The 16,595-nt window shown below is 39.6% G+C and overlaps 1 long non-coding RNA gene across 1 annotated transcript; it reads left to right on the top strand.

Annotated features, from left to right (window-relative positions):
• Positions 1-2,331: 2,331 nt before the first annotated feature.
• Positions 2,332-11,141, top strand: LOC127493180 (uncharacterized). Its single transcript, XR_007923240.2, has 3 exons — positions 2,332-2,399; positions 8,172-8,226; positions 10,933-11,141. It is a non-coding gene; the product is annotated as an uncharacterized lncRNA (long non-coding RNA).
• Positions 11,142-16,595: the final 5,454 nt, after the last annotated feature.

Below are 16,595 nucleotides of genomic sequence, written 5' to 3'. Positions count from 1 at the left end.
GCAGCAGATGACCAAGTTCTTGAGCCCTGTCACCCACATTACGGATGTGGACTTTGGCCTGACCCAGACATGGTGGTTGCAGCACCTTGGGTAGTGAACCAGCAGATGGAAGATACTCAGGGTGTGTGTGTGTGTGTGTGTGTGTGTGTGTGTGTGTGTGTTTCTCCCTTTCTCTGTCACTCTGCCTTTCAAATAAATTTTAATACATACATCTTTTTTAAAAGTATGTTGGGAGGGCAGGCGTTGATGTATAGCAGGTCAAGCTACCACAGGGGATACTTGTATCCGTTATCAATATTGGTTGAGTCCAGGCTACTCCACTTCCAATCCAAGTTCCTGCTAAGACAACTGATGATGATCCAAGGACTTGGGTTCCTGCCACTCACAAAGTAGATCTGGATGGAATTCCTTACTCCTGCCTCCAACCTGGTCAAGGCCTGTCTGTTGTAGACATTTAAGGAGTGGATTTTCAGGTGTAAGAGTCTTTCTTTCTTTTCTCTCTCCTCACCTCTCTCTCTCCCAGTCTCTCAAAGTATGTTGGAGCAAGCATTTAGCACAGTGATTAAGATTATGCTTGGTATATCTGTATCGCATATTGAGTTGCTTGCATAGAAGTCCTGGCTCCACTTCACATTCCTGCTTCCTGCGAATCCTCACTCTGAGCCTGAAGATGGCTTAAATTCCTAGTTTCAGCCTGGCACAGCCTCAGCTTTTGTGAGCATTTTAAGAGTGAGTAGCGGATGGAAGATCTCTCTTTCTGCCCCTGTACATTTCAAATAAATTTTTTAAAGAGAAAGTAAATAAAAAATTTCAAATATATTCCTAGTAAAAAGCAATTATTGAGATAAAATTTCAATGACTGATTATCACCTGTGAAAGGCACTTTAGTTAATCTTAGCTCAGAAAAACATCTGCCCAGCCTGAGTGGATAACAATCTTCTAGAATGTTGCTACAGGAAACATTAGAAAAAATTCCATATATTCAAAGCTTTAGAATCCTTTTTTCTCTTGCCATACCACAAACTGATGCTGGCATAGATAAGACCGGGTGAAATAATCTAATCTTATTTAATGTTAGAAGTATGATTTTTAATTACCTGGCACATGTAACAGAACTTTCCTCTGATGCTACTTTAATGTGAACATGGTGTGTCATGACAAGTGCAGTTTTTTTGGCCAAGGTGCATGTAAATTTTTTAGATATCTGGTCTCAATATGAGAGTCTTTTGAATTTTATATATCTTCTATATACTACCAACTGACATAATTTTTTGATCTGAACCTATTTCTACTCTATGTCACTCATAAAAAAATCTCATCAGGGGATAAATGTATTTCCTGAGGCCATTCACTGTGTAGTTGTGTCAATCAGAGGGAAACAAAAACACCTGGATAGATTAATCTAGAAACCAAATCTACTAATATGAATTGGCAGGAAAAATTCTCAGTTTCCCTCAGAACACTAGCTCCATGGTAAAAGGCATTTAGCCAAAAGCTGCGGGCCTGTAAGTTTGAAAGAGTACAGCTTTAACTAAATGGGAGGTATTTCCAAGATTGCTTATAAGACAGTGATGTGTTTTGTGATTTTTTAAAGTTTTATGATTTCGCAAGCTGTTTTGACCACAAAATCCATTTTCAAAGAAGACACATTTCTATGGAACTGTACTTTGATACCAGGCGGCTTCACTATCATTTGGGAAATAATAAGATACATAAATTCCTGTACACTCTCCTAGATGTCCTGAATCATGGCCTCTTGTGAAACAAATTGGTTTTAAAAGCCTTCCAGCTGCTTCTGATGCATGCTAAAGTTTACCAACCCAGCTGTGAGTCCCATGGTGTATGCTGTAATCTCATTTTGGGATATGGGTAATAAAGTCAGCCACTAATGGTAGCACTACACTATGTCTCACAGTCCTCCGATTCTGTGCGCTTTTGAGGGCCCATGCCAGGTCCACGTGAGTCTGGCTCTGGTGCATGTTGAGACATGTTGTAGGGGATTGCAGATCTTCACTGATGCTGGGGCAAGTCTAGAGGCTCCATTTATTAGCACTGGCCTGAGGACCAAGGCCTTTGTGCTTTAACACGTACTTTATCACACTGGTGAGCCCTACCCTGGGCTCCAAGTCAGAGGCTTAAATTCTATTTTTTGTCCAACTACCTAGCTCTGTTTAGCTCAGTCAGAGGCTGGAGGAAGGGTGGTAGAGGCACAGGGGTAGGATTGTGGGGGCCCTATCCAGCTCTGGCTTTTATCATGGCAGGCCTGCTACTGGGAGTCAAGTCTAAAGTTTGTCCCTAATTCTCTCTCTCCCTCTTCTCCCCCCCAACCCCCCACCCCCTAACAGGAGGTGAGGCATCTTTACACACTTTGCTTTTGGAGCTGAGCAGAGATGACCCAGGTAACTCTTTCATTCCTGTTTTCTTCAATACATGTTTTCTAATTATTAGAACAAAGCTTGGTACTATGATCTTTTCTCTGGCTTCCTTAGTTCTTGTGAAGGTACCTTGGTATGTGAATAGCTGTTCAAACCAATATTTTTCTGGGGAGATGATTGCTGAACATCTTATTTAACTCCCATTTTGATGTTGATCTTCTTCCTTATTTTTTAAGAAATAAAAGAATTTAACAAAAGTGATTTGTGGGTGGTTTGTCCAGTTTTGACTTTGGGTTATGTGTTCCTTCTTAATTCTTCACTGTTTGTAGCTGGATCTTGAGTCCTATTTCAACTCTTCAGTTCTCAGTGTTGCATTATCACCAATATCTTTCTTCTGCAAAATATAATAATGGTTAGCATTCCTTGGAATATCGTCTTGCAGTGTCACTTCATTGTTTCAGTTAATGGTATGCAGACAGTCTGTGCTAGTCAATTCTGTAGAATGAATGAACTACACTCGGGTTTATTTTGCTTCATTTTCAAAAATTGCACTTATTTTCCATCCCCCCCTTGATTCACTCCCCTAAACACCTATGGTGGCTGGGGCTGGTGTGGTCCTGGGACATAGTGATGGGAATGAATTCCAGTTCTCCCGCACAGGGGGCAGGAATCCAGTTACTCAAGTTATTACAGCTGCTCCTAGAATCTGTATTGTCAGGAACTGGAGTCAGTGGCTGGAGCCAGGAATTGAACTCAGGTACTCCATATGTGATGTAGGTGTCCTAGCAGCTATGCTGGATGCCCACTTTTCTCAGCATTTTAAAAATTACAGATGAGAAACAAGACAAAACCCTTTGGGAGCCAACATATTTTTATTTACTTAACAATGTATTGTTTAATGTCTATTATCACCAGCAAAGTGCCTTATAAACATTAACTTTTAAAAAAAGTTTTATTTATTTATTTATTTTTTTAGAGAGCTGTAGGTCTTGGAAATGGCATCAAAAAAATAGATTTATTTTAATTATTTGAAAGTCAAAGTTACAGAGAGAAGAAGAGGGAGGGGGAGCAGGAAAGAGAATCTTCCATCCACTGGTTCATTCCCCAGATGGCCACAACAGACAAGACAAGGCCAAGCTGAAGCCAGGAGCCAGGCACTTGTCCCTGCTTCCCTACGTGGATGCAGGAGCCCAAGGACATGAGCCATCTTCGGTGCTTTCCCAGGCCCTTAGCAGGGAGCTGGATTGGAAATGGAGCAGCTAGGACTTCAGCATCCATATGGGATGCTGGCATTGCAGGTGGAGGCTTTACCAGCCATGCCATAGTGCCGGCCCCTAAACACATTCACTTTTTTTCATATTTAAAAAGAACTCCTCATGTAGGATCTCTATCCTTAATGTGCTGTACATTGAGATTTAATGCTATAACGAGTACTCAAACAATATATTTCACTTTGTGTTTCTATGGGGGTGCAAACTGTTGAAATCCTTACTTAATGCATACTAAACTGATCCTCTGTAAAAAAAAAAAAAAAATTATCAATTCCCAACTTGACTCTCACTGGGATTAAACATGACAATAGGTCTGCTCTGATTTCATCATCATTTAAAAAAAATCATCTATTATTTTTCACTTTATGTTTCTGTGTGGGAGCAAACTGTTGAAATCCATACTTAATGTATACTAAGCTGATCTTCTCTATATTAAGATAATCGAAAATGAATCTTGATGTGAATGGAAGGGGAGAGGGAGTGGGAAAGGGGAGGGTTGTGGGTGGGAAGGACGGTATGGGGGGGAAGCCATTGTAATCCATAAGTCGTACTTTGGAAATTTATATTCATTAAATAAAAGTTAAAAAAAAATAAAATAAAAAGAAATTTTATTTGCAGCTGAGTTTAATGACCTGACATAAAAAAATTGTCATCTGGTGGAACTTTTTTAAAAAAAAATGTATTAATATAGAGAGAACAGATTTTATGCATTTCATAGGTACAGTTCCAAGATACCCAAGATTTTTCTCATAAGTCAATGAGGGTGTCAGAGTCCTATTTTCCTATTTACTACCTATAGAACCTTGGGCAAGTTCTTCCTCAGTGTCAGCATTCTCAACTACATTGTGTTGCAAAAATAACCTCTTCAAATTGTTTTGTGAGGACTGAATAAAATGTCATTTGTAAACTCCCTGGTCCATAGCAGTCCTTTTTCTTTACACTATAAATTTTGATAGAAACCATCAGAGAGTTAAGTGGCAATGCAGAGAATTTTTTTAGCACGTGTAATTCACTTTATTTTTCTTGTGTAAAATCCTCTGTTGCAGACACAGCTAGAGCCTCAGTCCTCCACAGAGACACTCTGCTGTGGGCCTTTACACAATGGTCAGTGAATTCTTCATAAGGAGACTTGGTGAACACAGTCTCTTTGCAGAGTTCAGGGGTCAGAGAGCTGTAGGTCTTGGAAATGGCATCAAAAGTGGCCTTGGTAAACTTGTCCAGCTTGGCAGTGCACCTGTGGCAGAGGTCTGGCAGACATCAATGCCAGCCAGCAGCAGCAGCTTCCTGGGGAGGGGGACTGAGCTGATGCCAGTGTCCTTGGAGGGCGGGGACAAGGAGCACCAGCACAGAGCCACAGCATGCAGTAGCCCCACAAGGCATGCTGAGGAGCTTGCTGATGTTGTTCCCCCAGTCGCTTCTTCGCATGGGCAGAACGGAGAGCTCGACCAGGATGATGGCCGCTTGGATGGTGGTGGCTACCCTAGTGGGACATTTCACACCCAGGCCGACACAGCCATTGTAGTCACTGATGGCAACAAATTTTTTTTTATTTTCCAAGATTTACTTATTTGAAAGTCAGAATTACACACAGAGAGAAGAAGAGGTAGAGAGAGAGAGAGAGAGAGAGCGAGAGGTCTTCCATCCGCTGGTTCACTCTCCAGATGACCACAACTGCCAGAGCTGCACCAATCTGAAATCAGGAGCCACAGGTTCTTCCTGGTCTCCCACATGGGTGCAGGGCCCTGGGGATGTGGTCCATCTTCTACTGCCTTCCCAGGCCATAGCAGAGAGCTGGATAGGAAGTGGAGCAGCCGGGACTCAAACCGGTGCCCATATGGGATGCCAGCACTGCAGGCGTTGGCTTTACCCACCACGCCACAGAGCTCGCCCCACAAATGTTTTGAACCCGGTTTGCTGGCCAGCTGGAACCTGCTTTTGTGCAGGCACTAGCTCCAAAACCTCGTCTTTTTCCACCAGGATAAAGGCATTGATCTCAGACTCCTTGATGGGCAGGGAGAACCATCTCCAGGGACTTCATTTTCTTGTCCTTGGCCAGGGTATGCAAATTGGTGACATGGAACCACTGCTTGTCCTTGGCATTGCCTCTGCGAGCTCCATGGCTTGGGCCCTACCATTGTGGGGACACAGGCCCCATGTGTCACTTCCAATGCCTCTTCAGAATTGTATGGCCTCTGACTCTAGGGACCTGATCTTCCTGTGGCACCAGCATTATCTGCCATTTGGTATTCTCTCAGAGATGTAAGTGTACTTTTACCTCCTCTAAATCCTTCAATTATGCACATTTTGTGGGAGCCTGGTGATTTGCATAACAGAATGTCAGTCAAGGGTGGTAACAATCTAATCAGAAAATATAAAATAAAAATACTGGTGCACAAATAGGAAAGACACAAGTGGTCTATCAAAGGAAAGATTGCTAACAGACATATCAGGGGCAAGGTCTCAGCATATAAGCACGTTGCAAGAGAAGGAATTAGCATGCAGACTATGTCCCCCTCAGAGGTCACAGCCCTAGATGACAACTACATCAGTTACGAACAGCATTTGCACCTCTTCTTTGGTTAATCCCTGCCGAGGTCTAACACAGCAGTTGGAGATTTGGGGAATTGGTCAAACAGAAATGTCAACACTGTAGTCCTCTTCTCTACCACTAGCTTATAAGAAAGAAGTCAGCCAGAGCATGGGATGACAAGGCAATTTAAATAAACTTCAGAATTCTAACATTATGTGGGGATGACCTTTTTACTACCTTAAAAAAAAAAAAAAGGTTTGAGTACCAGAAGAGCTTTCAATATTGCTCCAAATTCTGTCTGAAAGTGAGAGCAGATCTTGGGACAGGTTGACAATGTTAGTGACAGGAAAGAGCACAAATGTTTCTTTTATACCATATGGATGCAACTCATTGAACACAGTATTACAATTGAATTAATCAAATATTGATTTAATTTTTAACTTCTTTGCAGTCAGATAATAAAATGAGATAATTATTGCTCATAAGTTTTGCAGTGTTATGGGGGAGACCTGTCCAAACCTGGAGCAAGATTCACACCTGGTACACAGAAGGAATCAGAAGTCTGAGAGTTGACATTCCTCTTTTCTTTTGTGCCAGGCTTTGAAATGTATCCCCTTGTACACTAGGTCACTACTAAGTACATTACTGATGCATTTGTGCTAAAACTGTGCAGCCTAAGAGCAATCTAGCTTTTCTTAAGTTAATAGAAAACTCCTGCTTTATTTCATTTGAAGATTTTATGGGTACTTATGTTACAAAAGTGCCAGTTTTAGTCTGTAAATTTATGTACAAAAATAATTTTCTTTCCATAACAACTCAATTTATACATTCTGACATATTGCTTTTCTGGAGGGGTTTCCAGTTCCAGAGGTTTCAGGGTCAGGTGTTGTATAAACAAAGATCTGGTCCTTGGTCATCATGTATTGATGATAGCATCTGCAAGACAGTAAGTTTCCATCCTTTGCTCGGTCACTGTTAATCCCATTTTTTTTTTTTTTTTCTGCGCAAAAGGGCACCAGTACTAACAGGGCTAATTGCATTGTCCAAACTGCCCTTAGTGACTTAATAAACTGCATTTTTCTGGTCCTGGAAAACATGGTAGAATTTATAAGCATGCATAAAATTCTGTGTTTATAGGGGTCTCTACAAGAAACTATGGCACACTCAAATTAATGTACTTTAGGGAACGTTTATTTACACAATGGCTAATTACAGAGATACGGGTAATTTTTAGGGTTCCACAATGGTTAATGCTGCCTACAGAGCTAGCAGCATACTCTGAAATTCAGGGAAATTGGAAACAGGGGTAAGAGAAAAAATGTAGACAGGAGTGTAAATTTGTAGCAAAAAATACAAGCTATTTGGCAAGGGATATTGGATATGTCTTCTTAAATACCAAGTCTGGTGATTTAATATCTGATGCTTTATTATTACACTGAGCCCAGAATTTTGTTTGCTTGTTTCTTCGATTTCATCAAATATTCCATGTTTTTTTTTTTTTTTTTTTTGGGGGGGGGTGATTATTGGAGATGATAATCCCATTTCCTCCCATTGTAAATCCTTCAAAACTATCTCAGGTTTACCCTCAGAACTTGGCATATTTCACTCTGCTCTTCTTTCTTCACTCCCTCCCCTTAAAAGATTTTATTTTTAATAGTTGTTATTACCCACATCTGATGATTGCCAGAAATTAAGCAAGGATAAATTATCTCCAGATATATACATTAGAAAGCCAACAGAGAACATGACAGGGTCGAACAAAATAAACCCAGAGTGGTGACAGAGGTTGGGCTCTAAATAGAGACTTCGTGGGATGTATGGTCCGCAAGTCAAAACAGTTGAAGATAACTGGTCTTGGGTCTAGTATTTGAACAACTATCCAGATACAGAGATTCATGGAACTAGACCTTGGGCTACATACATGGGACTTGTGCTGAATTAAAGAAAATGCCTAAGTCTGTGCTCATATTTTCTACCTCTCTTTTTCCCACAAAGAACTCTTCAAAACCACATGTTGTCTAAAAGTGGAGCCCAGAGGATTCTGACACAAGTAAGTATTTCAATGTCCAATAGAAAAAATTAATGAGAAATTTTAGTAATAAACAATAATAAAAAGGGAAGGGACTAAAAAAAACTTAAAACTTCAGAGTCAAGATATGCACCATTCAACTGGATGAAGAATTTGGTCCAACTGATTTCTGGATGGAAGAGGAAAATAAATATCATAGGAGGAAATTAGCAATACCAACTGTAGCTTTGCCAATATTTACGCTTCACTGAGCATTAGTGAAGTGTTGACTAGAAGTGATGTTAGTAATAATACTCGTCTCCTTTTCCTGATCTCGGGGGACAGATATCACTATTCCAGAATTAAACATGTTTGGTGCAGGTTGTTTTTAAGAAGGCCTTGTCAGATTAAAGAAATTCCCTTCTCTTCCTAGTGTGCTAAGAGATTTTAGAGTGAATGGGTGTTAAATTTGTCAATTTTTAATTAAGTACTGAAATGATCACATACCTTTTTCTTTTAATGTTTTTGTAGAGAATTATATCAAGTGACTTTTGATTGTTGATCCAATATTGCATTCCTGAGCTAATCCTTGGTTCTTTTCATCTACCAGTGTTTTTGAGTTGCTCATATTTTGGTTAGTACTTTAATGCTTATATTCATATGAGATATGGGTGCCAAAAATTTTTTTCTTTAAATGAGAATTATGTGTTCAAATTCACCACTGATGCCACATAAGTTAATGCTTTCTTTGTAGAGAGGTTCTTAAACACTGATCCTATTTCTTTAATCAATATTGGACTATTCAAATATTTTGATTTTTGTTTTGGTAACTTAAATTTCTCAAGAATTTTGTCCAATAAGTATAAATTTTACTTTGTCATAAAGTGTTAATAATATATGCTATTGCTAAATAATTTTTACCCCAGAGGTTCTATAAAATGCTTAAATGTGCTTAAAATTCTAAAAAATGCTTAAAATCTTCATTATTTGACAGAATAGATACATCAGGTTTCCTTTGGTTAGTGTATGTATGGTATATGTTTTCCGCTATTCTGCTTTAAATATTTCTTGGTCTTCATATTTAATATATATCTCTCACATGAACCAGATAATTTAATTTAATCTAGTCCAAATATTAACATGCGCAATATTTAGGCCATTTTCATTTAACATAATTATTGATACAAGTGGATTTTTATTTATCATATCATTATTGTTTTCTATTTGATGTACCTGTTTTATGCTCTGCTTTCTTTATTTTCTTTTTTTTTTTGGATGAATGGAATATATTTTATTTCTCCTATTAATGTTTTAGTGATAATTTTAAAGCTAGTTTTTACTTTTTACTGAAGTAAAAGTAGTTTTAGTAGTTTGGTGCAAATGATCAAATCTCTTTTTTTTCTTTTTTTAATGATTTATTTACTTATTTGAAAAGCAGTGTTACAGAGAGGCACTGGGCAGAAAGAGAGAGAGAGAGAGAGAGGTCTTCCATCCACTGGTTCACTCCCCACGTGGCTGCAATGGCCGGGGCTGAGAAGATCTGAAGCCAGGAGCCTGGAGCTTTCTCAGGGTCTCCTGTGCTGGTGCAGGGGCCCAAGGACTTGGGCCATCTTCTGCTGCTTTCCCAGGCCACAGCAGAGAGCTGGCTAGGAAATAGAGCAGCTGGGACTCGAACCACTGCCCATATTTGATGCCGGCAAGGAAGGGGGCCACTTTACCCACTATGCCACAATGCCAGCCCTGCAAATGATCAAATTTCTATTGGTACAATCATACGTCAACTCTAGAACATTTTAATTCCTTTCACTCCCATTCTGATCTGCATGTCATTGTTGGGATACATTTTATTTCTGTATATATTTTTAAACTACATTAGACATTACTATTACTGTTGTTAATTAACTGCTTATTTTTATCCACATATTTATGCCTTCTTGTTTATCTTTAGAATTAATTTAATTCTAACTGAAGAGCTTTTAATATATATTTTAATATACGTCTGCTGGAAACAAATTCTATCTGTTTTTGTTTGAAAGTGTGACTGGACTTCAGTTTTCAAGGATATTTTTACTGGAAATATAATTAAATATGTCAGTTATTTTGTTTTTGTACCTAAAAATGTGATTTAACTTCATGTTGGTTTTATTGTTTCTATTCAGAAGTAATTTTTAATTTATATAATATATTTTTCTTTGTATATTTCTCCTTAATATCCCCCCTCTTTTCTTTGTTTTCTTGCAGTTTTACTAATATATAACCTGTAATATTCTTTTTTTTTTGCCTATGATTTATGGAACCTCTGGGTTGACAATTCTCATGTATTGTTTCTTCAAATATTGCTCCTTTCAAATACTCCATTTTTCTTTCCTTCCCTTTAGCACAATTATAGTCATACTAGATCATTTTAATGTGACCATTTAATTTTTCCATATTTCTATTTTATAGTTCTCTGTGACACATTTTGAGTTGTTACATTGACTTGACTTCTAGTTCACTAATCTTCTTATTTGCTATGTATAATCACTGTTAATGCATATCTTGTGGTCTTAATTTCAGATATTTTATTTCTCAGTTTTAAAATTTTAATTAATTAATCAATTTGACTGACAGGTAAAGTTGTAGACAGTGAGAGAGAGACAGAGAGACAGGTCTTCTTTTGGTTGGTTCACCCCCCAAATGGCCGCTACGGTCAGAGCTGCGCAGATCTGAAGCCAGGAGCCAGGTGCTTCTTCCGGGTCTCCCATGCAGGTGCAAGGCCCAAGGACTTGGGCCATCCTCCACTGCCTTCCCAGACCACAACGGAGAGCTGAACTGGAAGAGGAGCAACCAGGAATAGAAGCGCCCATATGGGATGCCAGCGCCACAAGCGGAGGATTCACCAAGTGAGCCACGGTGCTGGCCCCCCAAAATTTTAATTTTTTATGGATTTCAATATTAAATGTAATTATGAACATTCACTGGTCTTCCACATTGTTTTCTCCATATTTAAACTAAACTAATCAAAACTTTTTTTCAGCTCCTTGCCACTTAACTTGAATATCTAGTTTAGCTACTGAGTCTGCTTTTATTGTCTTTTTTCTTGTTGGTTAGTCTTCTGACCCTGTGTTTTGCCATCTATATTATTTTTGATTGATCACACACACTGCATATGAAGAAACTGCAGGTGATGTTTTGTTCAACAGAGAGGATCTCCATCTCCTCTGTTGGGCCAGTGTAGTAGGTGTTCTGCAGCGACCTCTTTCACCTTGCTTATTCTTTTCTTGAGCTTGCAACTGAGATCCTAGCTGATCTTGTTTTTCTCAGCATCGGGAGACTGAAGGAGATTCCCCTCTCCGCTGTACAGTTTTTCAGCTTTGATCTTTGGCTTCCTATTCTGTGCGACTTTACCATTCGCTGAGAGTGTTTCAGGGGATACTGGCCAAGTGTTTGAGACTTCCGGATGTTCCAGTTTGGTTACACCCATCCCAAGTGAATCACAAATGTCTGTTTGCTTCCTTGTGCTTCATGAAATCTTCCCTTCAGGGGACAACACTGGGTTCTCACTATCTGGATATCTGGAATCTGCAAGTGGCCCTAGAGCAAAAGCTAGATGCAGCTGCCAATTGACTGTTCTCCCTCAAGACTTTTATATTTATCTTGCTCTGCACACTGGGACCTCTTCCACAGGAAGGTCTTCCTCTGAAAAGACTAGTGAGGTTTCTGCTTTGAGTATCAGACGTCTTTTTTGTCAGTTCTTTATCTTCTCATCCTACACAGCCTTACTCATGGCGAGTATTTTGCAGGAAGAACTTCCTTTGTGTTAAGTTCCATCAAGTCTCTAATACCCTTATTCTGACATTTTAGGAACATAAAAAAAATCCTACAAATTTTCTCTATTCTCTATCTAAATTTTTTTCTAAGAGGCTCAGTCTAAATACTTGTACCGAGTCTTTGCCCCAGATTGGCACATGGTATCATGAGAGAGTAGTTGAAAATCCTCAGGTCACCTCTGAATGTGCTCTCTTCTCTGAACTGTAGTTCTCCTAATGTTCAGTGATTTTATGTTTTTCAGTTGGCTTTCAACACACGGATTTTATATTTCACTTATCTTTTAGTTGTTCTTCATTGGGTGCGTTGATCTTCTATAAGCTACCATGTAACTCACAGAGGAATTTTCCTTCTCTGGATTCTTACCTCCCCATAGCAGAAAATTCAGCATCCATTTATTGAAGATTCTTCAAATTAATGTTTCTAATAGCTGGCTGTGAACAGCTTTAGAATTACTTTTATTCTGACTACCACCATCTGCTTTTGGCCCTCAATGGTTTATATGTGTCCTGTTTGCAAATACATTCATCCTAACCCAAAGTTCTCAAAAGTTTTTTATCTATTATAGTACAAATTCAAGTGCAAAATGTTATCTAAGCCTCATTTGTCCCAAATCATGAAATCTTGTACTCTTTAACATCAAAATGAGCTCTAAATGGGACTGTAGTTAAAAGAGATCCTGGGAAAAAACTTTCTATTGGTGAACCTGCTCCTTCCGGGTCTCCCACAAGGGTGCAGGAGCCCAAGGACTTGGGCCATCTTCTACTGCTTTCCCAGGCCACAGCAGAGAGCTGGATAGGAAGAGGAGCATCTGTGACTAGAAGCGGCACCCATATGGAATGCCAGTGCTTCAGGCCTGGGCATTAACCCACTGTGACACAGTGCCGGCCCCAAAAGTGACACTTTCTACACACACACACACACACACACACACTTTTCTCAAGAATTTTGTGGGTTTCCTTTGTATATTACAGAGATTCATTCATTTGACAAAAGATTTCCCCATGGCTTATTTCCTGGCTCCTCCCATCTCTATCCTTCACTTCTGCTGAGGTGGCTGATAGGGCCTGTGAATCATATCCCTAAGCATTTCAGAGTTCTCTGGGAGAATGAATATTCTGATTTTTTGATTCTTCTGTGGCACCAGCAAAGGACTTCACACCTTGGTTTGTTTTTTTCTTCACAGAACACTTTTTTTTTCTTTTTTTTTTTTGACAGGCAGAGTGAGAGAGAGAGAGAGAGACAGAGAGAAAGGTCTTCCTTTGCCGTTGGTTCACCCTCCAATGGCCGCCATGGCCGGCACACTGCGGCCGGCGCACTGCGCTGATCCTATGGCAGGAGCCAGGTGCTTATCCTGGTCTCCCATGGGGTGCAGGGCCCAAGCACTTGGGCCATCCTCCACTGCACTCCCTGGCCACAGCAGAGAGCTGGCCTGGAAGAGGGGCAACTGGGACAGAATCTGGTGCCCTGACCGGGACTAGAACCTGGGGTGCTGGCTCCACAGGTGGAGGATTAGCCTAGTGAGCTGCGGCGCCGGCCCCAGTTTCCTTTTTAATTAATAGTTCTTCCTTCAATCTCTCTCTTTGCTCTTATATTTTATTATTTAAGACAAGAAAAAAGCTGAGCTGGACCCTCAACACTTTGTTTGGAATTCTCCTCAGCTAAACATACCTTTTAATTCATTACAAATTGTTTTCCACTTGTCTGTAGGAAACAGTATATTTAAATTTTTCTACCACTACATAGCAAGGATCCCCTTTTCTCTAGTTTTGAATATATATTCTTCAGTTCTCCCTCAGCCCTCACCACCAGTGCTTTCAGTATTTGTATTTCTACCAACAGTCTGTTTATTCCCAAAATTGAGTTTTCTCCACACTCTGCACTTCATTCTGAATCCTTATCAGCAGCGCCTTTAACAGTGTGCTCAAAACAATGTGCTTTTTCTATTATGTTCCTCAAAATTGTCCCAGTCTACGTTCAATACCCAATTCCAAAGCTACATATATATATGTACATATAAATGTATGTGTGTATATATATATGTATATATATATATATATGAGTGTTAACAGTACTAGCCCACTTTCAGTGTCAAGATCTGTATTATCTTTATTTGGTAACAGATTAGCACAAACCTAGTGGATTAAATCAGCCCAGGTTTATTACCCGGAGGTGAGGAGACAGAGGTGGGGCGGCAGGGTTACATTCCTTCTGGAGGTTCTAGGAGAATCTGGTTCCTTGTCCTCCCTAGCTAACAGGGCCACCTGTACTCTTTGCCTTCCCCTGTCTTCAAAGTTAGAATCCTAGCATTTTCAAACTTCTGGCTCTGATCTACTCTTTCCATCTCAAAATATCTCCTTTTCCGAATCTAATTCTCTCTGATTACTCACTAGTGCTCTTTTGGTTACATTGTGTCTATGAGGATAATCTTCTCCTCAAGATCCCTAACTGAGTTGCATCTGCCTTTTGTCATATGAGGTAATATTTTCACAGGCTTTTGGGATTAGGATATAAATATCTTTGGATAGGCTGGCGCCATGGCTCAATAGGCTAATCCTCCCCCTGTGGCGCCGGCACACCGGGTTCTAGTCCCAGTTGGGGTGCGGGATTCTGTCCCGGTTGCCCCTCTTCCAGGCCAGCTCTCTGCTGTGGCCAGGGAGTACAGTGGAGGATGGCCCAAGTGCTTGGGCCCTGCACCCCATGGGAGACCAGGAGAAGTACCTGGCTCCTGCCATCAGATCAGTGCAGTGCGCCTGCCACAGTGCACCAGCTGCGGCAACCATTGGAGGGTGAACCAATGGCAAAGGAAGACCTTTCTCTCTGTCTCTCTCTCTCACTGCCCACTCTGCCTGTCAAAAAAAAATATATATATCTTTGGATAAACTTTATTCTGTTTAGTGTATAAACCTTTTGAGAGGCATAGTATGTTAACCCAAATCCTATAGGATTTGGGGTTTTTAAATGTAAAATTCATTTTTCTCATTTAAGCTATTATTTAAATTCTAAATTACTAATTTCTCGATTGACTTTTCCTTAGAATTTCTGCTGTGACCTCAGTTCCTTTAGGCAGAAGTAGTAGGATGCCCTGGAGGTTGGGCACAGAGCATAATGGGGAAGGGAATCAAACACATCTTCTGATACCCCAACATATCCCACCAAATCTGCATGTTTTAAAGCTATGCTTTCCTAATATTCTTTTCAGTGTATGTATCATTTACTCTTTAGAATCAAGCATTTGACTACTGCTCTGGGATAATTTTTGCCAAATTAATAGAATCACATGAGAGAAGATCCCAGTTAGCTACTGAAAAAAAATGAAAAGAAAGAATGTGTTTATTAAAAGATGATATCTGGAATGTATTACCTCTTAAGGCTAAACAATAGGACAAAACACCCTAATATTTTCTTATAATATTCTTGTGACATTATCATCAAACTGTTGAAATCTTTACTTAATATATACTAAACTGATCTTCTGTATATAAAGAGAATTGAAAATGAATCTTGTTGAGAATGGAATGGGAGAGGGAGCGGGAGTTGAGAGGGTTGCGGGTGGGAGGGACGTTATGGGGGGGTGGAGCCATTGTAATCCATAAGCTGTACTTTGGATATTTATATTTACTAAATAAAAGTTAAAAAATATAAAGGATATCATTGATAGTTGATACAGTGAAGAAGTTGTGCTACTGATTGAATAATCTCATCCTTTTATTTGGGCTTTGGCATGCCCAGCTAGTTAAGTTGCAGTAGGGTACTGGTACTCAGTTAACAGCAGTATCTGGGCACCCTCATTTTAGTATCAAAGTCTCTCTCTGGAAGGACTTTTTTAAATTAAAAGAAGTAGACTTGGAATAAAATTAAAATAAAATTTTGACATCTTTGTTCAATCAAACGATCTAAAAAATTGCTTTAGAATGCCTTGAGGAAAAAAATAAACTGTGTAAGCCTATTTAGAAAACAATGTGTTTTAAGCCTTCTTGAGATTATGAAATTGGACACAGATCGGAAGCAGAGATGTGGAATGAGCGGGTTTTTTGGTTCCATAATCCACGGAGCTCTGGAGATTTCATGGATGGATACCAGAAGCTGCAGCGAGGCCTGAGAAGGCCAAATAGGCAAGTCCTCACCCACAGCACTCCATCTGATTTATGAGTTGGGTCTGGATACCCTATGTTTGAACAGAGGCTTTTTTTTCTTTGGATAGAAATTGCATCAAAAAACTTGACCTAACTCCTAGTTAGGGGCAAAGCCAGTACTAGATTTTAGTCATTTCATTCCTTTGCTTAAACCCCTTCAATGGCTCCCTGTCAACTTAAAAAAAAAATCTGTATTCTTTCACCACAGCATACACATTCTTCTTGACTTGATCTTTGGCTGGCTGTTTAGCTTGTGTCTGGCCTACAGTCCTCGTAATGTCCTGAAGATTCTTGTTCACATTATGCATTGTACCTGAAATGCTCATATCCCTACATACTTGGCTATCTTCTTAAATTTCTTTTGAACTACAAGATCAAAGAAAAATTTTAGAGTGAACACTGACATACATCACTTACCTCATCCCTCAAAATCTTTAAATTTACTTTTCTGCTATCTTTGATTGCAGA

This window comes from Oryctolagus cuniculus, chromosome 5, assembly GCF_964237555.1.
Source record: "Oryctolagus cuniculus chromosome 5, mOryCun1.1, whole genome shotgun sequence".
NCBI classification, from domain to species: Eukaryota; Metazoa; Chordata; class Mammalia; order Lagomorpha; family Leporidae; genus Oryctolagus; species Oryctolagus cuniculus.
The sequence above is the reverse complement of the archived record's forward strand: the minus strand, read 5'-3'. Positions and strand labels throughout refer to the sequence as shown.